The 12,025-nt window shown below is 45.0% G+C and overlaps 1 long non-coding RNA gene across 1 annotated transcript; it reads right to left on the bottom strand.

Annotated features, from left to right (window-relative positions):
- Positions 1-1,109: 1,109 nt before the first annotated feature.
- Positions 1,110-7,510, bottom strand: LOC119161159 (uncharacterized). Its single transcript, XR_012887459.1, has 2 exons — positions 3,315-7,510; positions 1,110-1,266 (listed from the first exon to the last, which is right to left on the bottom strand). It is a non-coding gene; the product is annotated as an uncharacterized LOC119161159 (long non-coding RNA).
- Between the last annotated feature and the right edge of the window lie 4,515 nt (positions 7,511-12,025).

The raw sequence follows: 12,025 nt of genomic DNA, 5'->3' as shown, positions 1-12,025 counted from the left end.
ACCATAAAAGCATAGATTGAAATCAATTACTTCACTTGTTTTACACAGATGGAAGTCATGAGAAATTCAAGTGATGATTCTAAGCCAATTTCTGTGAAGGTGGCCAAAAGCCAGGGCCTTCCAGTTTGAATTAGCCGTTGTTTGTCGATACCGATGCATTTGAATTATTAGAAGTTTTCCCCCATTCAAATACTTCGGGCTGTGGGAGGACCAGGGCGTCAGTTTGAATTAACAGAGTTTGAATGAATGAGATTTTACGGTACTATGTGCCAGGCCCTACTGCAGTGACGTAGCTTGCTGAGAGACTAAAATGATGGAGGTGATGCAGCATCAGGTACAGTCCTCTACTGAACTTTGTTTGCAGCTGCTGGCTGGGCACTTGTTTTGCAATCTCCCTCACGAAAAAAAAAAAAAAACTATCTTCACCACTATTTCAGTGATTGTTTCTTTTTTAGAATGTTTAAAACACCACTGGCGTAAGCAGTGAGCAGGACCTAGAAATCATCCCAAGAACACCGAAAAAAAAATGTAATAAATGGTTTGAGATACCTATGTGTGTAGGAGAATGGAATACAAAAGATTCTGGCTCTGAAATTTCGGTTTCAGGGGACCTTTAAGTGGCACAATCAATCTATGCGCAGGCCTTGTTGAGAAAACAGGTGCATTTTCTCACTTCACCATTCTGATTACCACTAAATTAGCTGGTTATGAACATCTGCAGCCACGCCACTATGGAGCGTCTACAGATTTCCAGTGAAACCCTTTTACACTACTATGTATAGACATTGTAACTGAACAAACACATGCACGAACATTGTTAAAGATTCACTAAAACCTGTGGATAACAGGCTGTTGCCCACTTTCAGCATGTACTATTTGTACCAAAGTGTGCTGCTATTGTGAAATATGATGCAAAACATGATTTTAATTCATGGCCTTGGGAGAGAGTTTTGCAATGCTTATTCTGATTATGGACTGAAATTTTTTAGCAGCTTCTATTTGTTCTTTGAAGCCTTGCTCATTTGTTTTAGTGAATATGCTCGGTCAATATGAGTTTTATAAGCTTGGCATACAGTCTGAATATCTTTAAATATAAAAACCAAAGCAAATTCCCACATTGTAATTTTTATTGACATTTCAGGAATAATATGGTCAGGCGACTAAAGTACGATCCCCTTCTGGATGGAAATTAAATGTTCCAGAATGGTTGTAATATGTGAAAGGACGATATTGGCATTCTCCTTGCACCATCAGCTGTTGCAACATCTGCGAGGTGCAAAAGAGAACACACTGTAATATAAACAGAGCCATGTGCATGCACTAATACAAGTCTGTTCAGCTGTGCTATAGAGGACAAAAAACAATTTTATTTAGTTGTTACACACCAACAATAGAAATGAAGGCCAAAGATCAGCCCCATCTGTGTAGGAGCCTGTATATCGGCATTCAGTCCTTTTTACTTGATCAGAATTGCTTATTCTTTTGCTCTATTTTTGTGTGCTCTATTTTGCCTGGCAAGTAAATGCACACAAAAATAGAGCTAAAATAGATTACCTGTCAGGTAATCTAAAATAAGTGCAATACTTTGGTGTTCTAGCACTACCAAAAAAGAAGGAATTAAGTGGGGAACTAGTGAGGGCAGCACTCGTGGCGTGTCCATGGGTCTGTGCACGCAACACGAAAAATGGCCTAGTTGTTACCTTGCATGTGTACTAGCATTAGTTGCCCCTTTCACGGTTTCACTGTGACAGTCTGCTGTGTGTTCCACGGAGGCTCTGCGATTTTAGTTACACTGGAGCAGAGCTCTTTCAGCGGAATGTTTTCCCGTGAGGTGTTCGCAGAAAGTCTACAAGTATGCGCCCAAAAAAGCAAATATGTGCCAAGAAGCTCCCAACATAGCAAAGCTTCGCATAGTGTATGGAATAGCAAAATATGGGAAAGGAAAACAAGGGTGAGGAATGATCTTAGGAGGAGTAGGGAGCATAAGGTATAGCATAGTCTATCATAGTATAAGGGGCCAGAAGTTACGAAGTCGCCTTCTAATGGACGTGCCTCGCTTGCGTACTAGGTATGACAGTGTCCGCACACTCTTCATAAATTTGAATATCACCGCTTTATCAAAAGTCACAGTTTTGCCAAAAGGGCGAGGCAGTGAATCCGATAGCAACATATTCGAATGTTTTACAAAGTAAGGCTAACATATTTAGGAGCAACATTATTTGCAGTAAACGTGCACTTGTTAAGTATCCAAGTTTTCTGCGGCGTGATCACAGTAGACGACCATAACAAGGCTCGTGCGTAGTGACAGCAATTAAGAGAAGCGCCTCCTGTGGGCAGCGCATGCTTGTACTAAAGGCTATATGTCGTGTGTCGCTGCTGGTGGCAGGTTAATATGTGTAGAGCACATGTATATGTAGACGGCCATGCCAGGCACTCTTTTGGCATCATTTTTTCGTGTTGATAGTGCAGCCGTAGACGCTCTCGCCTGCTCTCACCTGTTGTGCGAGCAAGAGCCGGGTGCTGATCGTTGCTGCGATAGCGCGAGAACCATATGTCTCCATTTCCTATTCCTTCACGAAATGAGCGCATGCGCAGTCGACTCAGTGGTGTTCGCTCCGCAGAAAAAGGAGGCTAGCACATCCTTCTCTGTGTGTGTGTGTATATATATACACATACATACATATACGTGAATGATGGCAGCAGGGACAGCAAACAGCAGCCGAGACTGTCCATATAATTGCTGTCACAATAACACATCACTTGGAAGCTGTGATAGTCATTTATGTGAATACTAAGCTTCATCGATTTACCATGTCCCGGATCACTCGCGGACAGCCCGCGGACACCTCGGCTCCCAGGCGGCTACGTCACATGCACGTGATCTAAAGTCCCGAGCCAGCCCGAGCCGCCTCAGGCCATCTGCGCGAACTGATGCTGACTGCATTCAATGTGGCGTCAGTATGCCAGGCTATACCGTCTGCTCTCTCCATAGCTGTAACACAGGCCACAACGCTAACCCAGTTCCAACCTAAAAAGCAGTTGGGTAGCTAATTATACCTATTTCTGTTGTGATGCAATGTACTGTAAGTGAACTAATCGAGTGCGTGTGCATCGTAGACAGGCGCAGTCGTTCCACCGCTGTTTCTCCTAGCGAGTATAACGCGTGTTTGCCCGACCTTCGGGAATACGCCCATGCTCGACGTGGCTCAGATCACCCATGCCAAGAACTGGGTGCGCAAACAATGGTAAATCCAGAAACATGCGAGAAGCAGACAGAAAGGCAAAGAGAGAGCAAGAGCGCATCGAAAATTTACCGTGTCTAACTTAAGATGGCCGCACAGCATCCGGCCTGCCCACAGGCCACCAGGCACGTGAAAAACGAAACATGCGTCTGAGCGATCCCAGACCAGTGAGCGGAGCTTTCAGCTGGTCCCAGAAAAAAACGAATGCGGCGCCGGCGTCCGGGGCCGTCCGGGACATGTAAATCGATGAAGTTCAGTGTACAACAAAAGGAGCTTTCACCATCAAAACATTATTCTAGGATGAAAAAAAGCACAAAGTTGTTTACAGGCACTATCTGTTTATAGAAATTGTACAGTGAGTGCACATTTTGCTGAATTGCTACAACAGAATACTATCCCAAACAAGCTTCTTGCATGAAATGCTGGAAATCCCTGAAAAGTATGCTCGTACACTGGTTCGTCTCAATTAAGGGATGGCGTGGCCGCAGCATAAATAAGCATCTATAACTGTATGCACACATAGTTATTTTTGCATAGACATTGTCGAAGCTTTTTGAAAATAATTCTCTGAAAAATTTAAAGAAATTGGCACTTCCTTGTACCCGCCTTTGGCAAGATTTTCATTTTTTTTATAATTTGTTTATTTACATTCTTTATTATCATATTACTCAAGTGGTATTGCATTCTACATGAATCTGTCTCCTCAGTAAACAACATCTCACTGATTTTCTTTTTGTTCCGGTAGACTCACGGTTTGGGGCTTGGACAAACGTACCATGCTGTGCCTTCTTTTTTTAACTTGATTCTTATCACTCCTTCTCCACTCAAATGAATGTGCCAGTATTACGTATAGCATCAAAACGTGCATCGACTAAAACATATTACACGGACTTTTGCAGCTGCTTTGAGTAGTAGCAGTACAGAAGGTAAAAACCTGGCATGTTGTTTCATGCAAAGACAAAATAAACATGACAACAATGTTTACTTATTGAACTAGTTTGTTAAAGGACGATAGTAGAGGAGGACCTGCATTAGCTAAATCTCCGTGAAAAACATTAAAGAAAGTAGTCGCAGACCACTTTAGAAGTAAGTTGTATAGGCTGTAATGGAAAATCCACCATATTTGATCATTATCAACATTTCTTGCATGAACTTTACAAAAGAGCCTGCGTTGATTGATATCTGTGGTTTAGCATCGCAAAACCACCATATGATTATGAGAGACCTCCTAGTGAAGTGCTCCGAAAATTCCGACCACCTGGAGCTTTTTAACGTGTACCTAAGTCTGAGCACATGGGCCTACAGCATTTTCGCCCCCATCAACACTACAGCCGCCGCAGCCGGGATTTGATCCTGCGACCTACCAGTCCTTTAAGAAGGTCATACAATTTTATCAACTCTGGCTGTCACATATACCCGAAACCCAATAGAACCCTCTGGAAGACAGAGGTGCGAATTGTCCTTTGTTGTAATAGGAAAACTGTTTTGTGCCTAGGAATAGTATACACTTTGACCCCATTTGCATGGAGAAGTGCCAGCAATATGAGAAAAATTTCTGACAGTTTCGTCATGGTATGGTTGTGCTAAAAGCTCCGAACCTAACCCCTTTTACCCTACCCATCCCAAAAAGACTGGGACACAGGCTTTGCTTGGCTGCTCCAGCTCGACGGCCTAGTGGGCCTAGGCCATTGCCGACGCCATTAGAAACGGGAAGCCCACCTAGTGCTTGTATGGGGCAGTTCCTTAAAGCGCCCCTAAATCTCCTCCAATATTTTTTCAAACACCGATATCAACACGTGCATCCTATGCAAAATGCCATCACGATCAACGATGCCACACTAGATGGCACTATGAGCCGTCAGTGTGCCACAAATTAAAAAAAAATCCGCTCCTTTTCGGCCTCCTTGTGACACACAGCTCATTCTGATGCACATCGCATTCATGCCCTCGCCATGTGTTGTGTTTCCTGCGTGTGCCACCTCCCCGCAGCAAACATCTAGGTACGCAGAGACCGCACGTACACCTGCATGCCATGTGAGAGTGGAGAGGGGGGGATGAATCTTTTCAAAACGACGGAAAGGTAAGAAAACGGGGTAAGAAAACCGCAACTAGCATCGCCTTATGGTCGGTGAAATGGCAACTGCAGTACTTCACTTCTTTAACGGCCTCATGAGAATGAAAAGCTAAATCTATGCAAGTGTTGTGGTTTAATGAAATAACATTTTCTTGAACGGGCATAAAGTCTCACAATGCCTCACAGATGGCAGCACATGATCTAACGTTTGCTGTTTGCTTGATCAACTCTGAAAAGGCATGATATGCATGGTTTTCCACTAGATGGACGTAGTTGTTCATATTTACAGCTGTCTGAAAGTTCCTGTGTGTTTTTAGCGGCGAAGGCTGCACTATCCCGTCCTTTTCCACATAGTTTGATGGCCTCCAAAATGTGCCTACAAATCGCCGAATGGGCTCGTTTTCGTCATGACAACTGTCGAACAAAATGCGTTAAGGAGACTCCTTATACTACATGGCATTTAGGTAGTGTATTTTCCCGAAGCAGCTGCAAGTAACATCGTGGTTTTGTAGTAGGACACCTGCTTGCCACACGAACAGATTCGATCCTCAATGGGACCAAAAATTTTATTTTTTATTTTATTTGCTCCTTTCTCAATTTTTTCGCTCACAACCAATGGTGCCGACGGTGTAATTTGCGACATGAGCTTTCTAACGCCATTGCGTTAATACGAGGTAAAAAATAGTGGGTGTGTGTGAAGGGAGGGGTGGTTAAATCAAGGAGGCCTAAAAAAACAATGTGACAAGCAGAAAAGCCCCTAGAGGGGTGCTCAGCCAAAAGACAAAGTGGCTTTGAGAGAGGATACGAGTGAAGGGAAGAGCGAAAGCAGTGTTTTGATAATCAAAATACCACTTGACACAATCGTGAGATAGTGCCTTTATGAGACAGTGTTTTCCCACTTTTCGAAACACCCTCCTGAGTCAGTGGGACATACATTTCTCACCTTTTTTTGTGATCTGGCCTGAATTTGACAAAATTTAAGATCAGTGCCATTCTGAAAGGCAGAGCGAACCACTCTCGGGCAGAAAAGATGGCAATAATTTTGTTGTAGTTTATGTCAATATACCACAGCCGGTTTTTATATCAGTGTCAGAACTATAGGAGAACCTATGTAAAGTTAAACTAACAAGATGTAAGATAGGCTTGGTTGGTAATAAACCCTGAAAATGTATGGCACACAAGAACATTAGGAAATGCGACAGGACAATCCGCTGTCTTTCTTAGTCCACGTCTTTATCATGTGCCACACATTTTTCACAATGAAAGAGTCAAAAGCTTGTTTTTTTTTCATTTGAAAGTGGCAAATTGCTTTTTACCTGGTTGTTCATCACATCTAGGAACAAATTGTTCCCCTATCGCTTTATTTCTGTGGTCTTGAATTTCAAATATACTGTTATTGGGAGTGAGAGTGATGCCTCAATATTTGTAAGGTGGCACCGCCCTTTAGGGTATTCATCCCCTCTCTCCCTTTTTTTGCAGGCTATCTATAAAAAGTATGATGAGGAAGCAATATGCTGAGTCAGCATTCACAATGCTTATGTTACATGAGGCCTCCAAGGGATCTGGCCAAAGGAGGACCTGCGGAGTCTGTGCTCTCAATTGGCGCTGTAAGCTCCAAAGCAAAGTCGACATTTGCCGAAGATCCAAGTGTAAGAAACTGAAGCAGAAGATGGCTCCAAAAAATGATCTACGCTAGTCAGGTTTAGAGGAGCTGCAAATAACAGAAAAAAAATAAAATAAAAGGTGTATCCAAAGTGTTTATGTACTTTTATTTTACTATGACAGTATACATCTAAATGAGCCTTCTGGAACTTGGTGAATCGGTGGCTATGCAGAAAGCTGTGGAAATACAAAAAGCAGCACTTTCTTTGTATGCCCTTCTAAAAGAGTGCAAGCATGCAGTTTTAATTCAAATGCATCACCAAAGTGCATGAGCTAAACATAAATTATTTATTATACTCTCAATGCCAATGTACCGAGGAGAGTGGTTACTACATTTACATTATAAAATGTTACGCTAGACAGCTTGAAAATATTCATGGTCTGGGTTGTTCGCAACTGAGCTGAGCGGGTGGTTCTATGCAGATGCTCTCTTCGGCAGGAATGAATTGAAGAAAAGGTTTGTGCGAAAACTTGGCAACTGCGCCATTTCAAAGAGAACCCAAACCAACTAGCCCAACTCTTGCTTTTGCTGCAGTTTATGCAACCACGGGCTGCTCCAATGACGGCATATTAAGCAATTTTTTTTCTGCGCGCAGAGGGCGGGGGGGGGGGGGGGGAAGGGGGGGCTAAGGCAATGTTTGACCCTGCGCGCGATCGACTGCGATATCGTTTTTAAAATTTAGTTAGAAAGTTGCGCTAGTTCGCAGGAATCGATCGAGACGTGAGGACATGCGTTGAAGATGTACTATCAGCATCAAATGAAACGCGAACAGCGGAGCGCGTGGAACAAGCCTTATCAATGGCTTAGTGCGCGTCGTCCACCGGTCATCTATATAGACAGGCCTGCTCAGTCGGTGTAGCAGCACTGCGCAATCAATATTTATGCTTGTGTTCCAGTTGTGCTATTTGAAAGGAAGAAAATAAAAATATCAGAAATTAAACTACAGTAGCCAAAGCACAGTTCATAAAAAGCATAGAGAGGAATTCAATTCAAATTCAATACCTAGAAAGGAATCTGGTGCAACGATCGTGTACTCTCATGCTGATGCTGATGCTGATGACCTTTGATGGATGGCGCTTACCCACAAAGGGGGATGGGCCAAGAACCGGGCGGCAGGATACTTAAATGAAACTAAACTGAAAATGAAGCCAATCTGAAAAAGTAGCTTAAAACAATACTACCAAAAAACAAAAATGTGTGCTGAGCAAGCGGTCAAACCATCTTTTTGTTTTTGAAAGACATAACTACGAATCATAAACTAAAGATCTGAAAAGGTAGTGGTTCACTAGCATGGTAATCTTTTAGTTGCATTGATGTAATCAAACACAGCGGAGCATACATCCCTGTGGCAGTAACCAAATGAAGTTCCGCCAAGTGATAAAATTACTGGTAAATTTACTTGTATTCCGAGCTTTTGTAATGGGGTTACTAAAAATCTTTTTCTCTGATAAGAATAACGATGACAGAATAAAAAAAAATGTTCAATTGTTTCAATTTCGTTGCACCAAATGCATAGCGGTGACGCCTTGAGCTGAGCTTTATTAAGGTAATAATTTAGTTGTGGAACTGCACAGCGCAATCTGGTATAAGTGACCTCTAACTGGCGAGATACACACCACTGTTTATTCCAGCAATAGCTCAAATGCTCGAAATCTTTAAATTTATCCAAATTACCTTTTCCCCATAGCAGGCATGCATTTCGGAACCTTAGCGCGGTTACGTAAGCCGTATCTGGCAAAACTGGGATGGTGGGCCCACCCAGGGATACTGCTGCTAAAGAGTCCGCCATTTCGTTCAAATATAATCCGCGGTGACCTGGTACCCATAGCAAATGCAGTTTTTTTACGTTTTTCGGTACTAAATGCCGAAACGTATTCATCAGCTCTGAATTTACTGCCGTAGAAAGTGCATTACAAACTGATAACGAATCTGTAATGATAACTGCTAATGATTCGCTTGAGGGTAATTTGCGTAGGGCAAGAACAATGGCCAATAATTCTGCCATGAATACCGGGGTATAATCTGGGAGTCGAATCGAAAAAGACCAGTCCAAAGAAGGAGAGAAGATGCCAACCCCAGCCTTTTCTTTTGACACAGATGCATCAGTCGCTATGATATTGCTTATCTCTAGGTGGGCTAGATAATCTGCTAACTGGTCATTCTGCTAACTGGCTCTCATGGGATAATCTGCTAACTGGCTCTCATGGGAATCTTGGGAAGTACAGGCTTCGCATTGGATCTTGTTAGCCAGTGAACTGTCCACGAATCTTTTCTTTGCAGTTTTCGTTATTCGCGTATTCGCCTTCGTTATTCGCGTATTCGCCTTTGTTGTTCAAAGAAGCTGAAAACTGCTAGCGCTCTCAATTTACTGCAACGCTGGAGCTGTACAAGTCGTGTTTGACAGTTTAAGCGCAGCGTCGTCTACTCCCCGCTGCACATATATGTAGCTTTCCCTGCCAGTGCCGGATATTGATACGCAACAGCCGGCACAGCCGGTCTGCAAGAAAGAGAAAGACGACGTTGGTGGCTGGTTGTTGATGAACTGTCGCCATCTTGTTTGCCGAGCACGGTGCATCGTATTTATTTATTAGATAAGTTACCACTAACATTATTGGTGGAGATGGATGACTCTCGTACCTCGATGGAGACGCGCAGCGGTCGCAACACCGGGGACTCTTCGGCTACTTCAACTGCCAGTGCCTCATCCCCACCGGTCTCTCGATCCGAGTCGACAGCCTACGTCACCCTGCCACCCCTACGGGATCCTGGAACTTTCTCCGCTGACGGCACCATCGACGTTGACTCCTGGCTGCACCGGTACGAGCGAGTCAGTGCTACCCACCGCTGGGATCCCACGCTCATGCTCGCCAATGTTGTGTTCTACCTCGACGGCACGCCGCGGACATGGTTCGAAACCAACGAAGCCGAAATCCCAACCTAGGATCTTTTCAAATCGAAGATCCGTGATCTTTTTGATGATTCATCTGGTCATCAGCTCGCTGCCAAGAAGACTCTCGCCACTCGCGCCCAGACGTCTACTGAATCGTACGTCTCATACATTCTTGACCTCTTGGCGCTTTGTAGCAAGGTCGACCAGCGCATGCCAGAAGAAGAAAAAGTTAATCACGTCCTCAAAGGAATTGCTGACGATGCCTTCAACCTGCTGGTTTTTAATAATGTCAGGAGCACCGACACGATCCTAACAGAATGCCGCCGTCTAGAACAGGCTAAAGTCCGCCGCGTCACCCACGGCATCACGCGCCTGCCGAACACAGCTGCTACTTCCTCTTGTGATGACGCCGTCCGCCCAGCTCCCCGATGTGACAACCTCACCCGCATCATTCGTTGTGAGGTCGAGGCAGCCCAACCAGCAGCTACTCCATTTACAACGCCTGATCCTTCACCGACCACAATCTCACTGATATAAGCCGTCGTTCGTCAAGAATTATCGAACGTCGGCCTACACCGCATTCAACCAGTCTACTCTACCGAGCCGTTTTATCGTCGTCCCTCCGCTCCTCGATTTGGTTCCAACTACTCTCGACAGCGCAATTTGCCCGAATGGCGTACACTGGACGACAAGCTTATATGCTTCAACTGCCGACGTGGGTCATATTTCTCGCCACTGCCGCAATCATTGGGCTCCGCCGGCACGCTATGGGCCTCCTACCCAGGCCACTTCTGACCACCAGTCGTCCTCAACATTTGATTTTGATTCCCCTATTCCGACCACACCCTCTAATTCTGCCGCACCTCTGACGAGACCTCGCTACGCCCGCTCACCATCCCCTGCTCGCCGTCAATCTCGCTCGCCCCCACAGCGCCATCCTGCCACTCCGACCTATTCGCAACCCCCCCCCCCCCCCAACCGGAAAACTAGGCAGTGCAGCTTCTGGAGGTTAAGCTGCATTGACGACGACCTCTGCAAGAAATCCTCGTGTAACATTACCGACCACCCGGAATCTGTTGAACGTTACTTTAAGCAATGTACCTGTGTGCGCGTTGATCGATACCGGTGCGCATGTGTCCATATTGAGTGCTGCTCTTCGTCGCCGCCTAAAGAAAGTTGTCACACCTGCCTTGAACCGAGCCGTTCGAGTCGCCGACGGGGGAACTGCCGCGATTATTGGCATGTGCTCTGCCCGTGTGACTATCGCCGATAGAAGCGCTGCTGTTCTTTTCACCGCTATAGAAAATTTCCCTCATGAAGTAATTCTAGGCATGGATTTTCTAATCGCTCACTCGGCCCTTATAGATTGTTCAGCCGGCTGTCTTGACCTTGAAATGCCTCTACTTTCTGATCTGACCAACTCACCCCAATGTCGCCTTTGCTGCATTGATTTCGCACGCCTTCCACCTAACTGTGTCACACATATCGACCTCTTCTCTACACCACCTGTACCTGACGGCAATTACATGGTGGCACCAATTCATGCCGTGATGCTTACGCATGGCGTCGCTGTTCCGCACATCATTTTGACAATCGTTGAAAACCGCACATGCCTTCCTATTGTCAATTTTGCCCTCACTACCCGAATTCTTCCACAAGGTATCTCCCTGGCCGAAATTACTGCTCTATAAGACCATACGGTTGAACCCTTCAGAGTGGATGATTGCTGCACCTCCGACCATGAACCAACTCTATCACGTTCATCGGGCGTCCACGTTGACCACATGGTACCACCAGACCTCGCTCCTGATCAAGCGGAAGCCCTTCGTCACGTCCTGGAGACCTATAGTGACATTTTCGACTTCACCAGCACGGCTTTAAGCTGATCAAGTGTTGTTACTCATCGCATCAATACTGGTGACGCGAGTCCCATTCCACCGACGTCCATACCGTGTTTCCGCGTCTGAGCGCACAGTCATACAACAGGAAGTCGAAAAGATGCTTGCAAAAGACATAATCGAACCCTCTTCTAGCCTCTGGGCTCCTCCTGTCGTCCTGATCAGAAAGAAGGATTGAACATGACGCTTTTGTGTAGATTATAGGCATCTCAACAAAATTACGAAGAAAGATGTTTATCCGTTGCCTAGAATCGACGA

The sequence above is a fragment of the Rhipicephalus microplus genome, chromosome X, assembly GCF_043290135.1.
Source record: "Rhipicephalus microplus isolate Deutch F79 chromosome X, USDA_Rmic, whole genome shotgun sequence".
Taxonomy (NCBI): domain Eukaryota; kingdom Metazoa; phylum Arthropoda; class Arachnida; order Ixodida; family Ixodidae; genus Rhipicephalus; species Rhipicephalus microplus.
The sequence above is the reverse complement of the archived record's forward strand: the minus strand, read 5'-3'. Positions and strand labels throughout refer to the sequence as shown.